The sequence below is a fragment of the Pseudomyrmex gracilis genome, unplaced genomic scaffold, assembly GCF_002006095.1.
Source record: "Pseudomyrmex gracilis isolate BER0280 unplaced genomic scaffold, ASM200609v1 scaffold_1669, whole genome shotgun sequence".
In the NCBI taxonomy this organism is placed as follows: Eukaryota; Metazoa; Arthropoda; class Insecta; order Hymenoptera; family Formicidae; genus Pseudomyrmex; species Pseudomyrmex gracilis.
In genome coordinates, this window is record NW_018022253.1 from 575 (window position 1) to 1,710 (window position 1,136).

Here is a 1,136-nt window from a genome sequence, read left to right on the forward strand (position 1 = left end):
CTGCGCGTTCCCTACCTTTGCCATGGTAAGAAAATGTCTTCAACGTTGAGAGAGAGACAGTTGGTGTTGAATAGTAGCCTCATCTTTGTCTAACGAAGTAGTAGGGGAAATGATAGACAGAGAAAGAGTTACTATTCAAAGTATGTTGTCTCTCTCAACGTTGAAGACATCTTTTCAGCCAAACGCGCAGTCTATATATTATACGTCTATGGTTGCAAGAGCCCTTGTCGTACAGAGTTTAGCCAATTTCAACTTTCTGCGACTGCGACAAGCGTGTCGCATGAAATCAGCCAATCACAGCACAGGAAATTTGGCGCCGAAGTGATTTGCGTATGCTAATTCATGCTATATTTATTCATGCTATATAGCTGACTGTTGTACATTCATATATATTTTTTTGTATTTCTTTGTATATTTCTTTTTATCGGCTCTGTTTCTGTAAGTATAACTTTTTTTCGACCACTGCTTTTGGCCATTCTTATCGCTTGATGCATTGCATATGCATTTACTAACTAATTGTTAATTATATATATTTGACTGTAGTGTGAATGCTTCACTATAAGTGAAGTATTTGTTGGCCACGTCGATATGTCGGTTTATGTTTCGACCGGCGTTTGTTTAATACAACACTGTCTCGTCTCGTCTGCAATTATCACCCTGCCTAACTACCGACCGCATCCAGCTATTCACTGGACGAGGATTTTATGAGATATGTAATCTTGAGGAAGGTACAAAAAGTAAGTTGGTTTTTCTTTGTTAAATAAGACTCGATAGTAGTCACTCTTGGGGGTTTTTTATACTTTAAAAAAATATATAAAGCTCACATCAGTAATTTTTACGTCTCTCTTTGGTTTGTTTCAAAAAATATTAATTTAACCTATATCTACCCAGATAACCAAATCTGTCGAAACAGATTTTGCCAAATGCTTGTTACAAATTTTGTTAGCAGAAAGACATCAAATATGATGCAGAGTTTGTTTTGTCTGGCAATGTTGCAGAATTGCTAGCAAAAATATATTCAAGCTTGTTGACAAAACATAACAGCAACTTGCTGGCAAAAACCGAGCAAAGCTTGCGCATAATTTGAGACCAAATTGACGCCAAATATAAAACAAGATCTGCGCAACACGACTTAA

At 36.7% G+C, this 1,136-nt stretch overlaps 1 long non-coding RNA gene across 2 annotated transcripts in view; it reads left to right on the forward strand.

The window, feature by feature from the left end:
• The first annotated feature begins 242 nt into the window (after positions 1 to 242).
• LOC109862364 overlaps positions 243 to 1,136 on the forward strand; it is a 2,644-nt gene continuing 1,750 nt past the window's right edge. Inside the window, exons 1-2 of one of the 2 annotated variants that reach the window (XR_002251131.1) lie at positions 243 to 330; positions 544 to 737. This is a non-coding gene — a long non-coding RNA (uncharacterized LOC109862364). The other variant, XR_002251130.1, reaches the window with a different exon arrangement.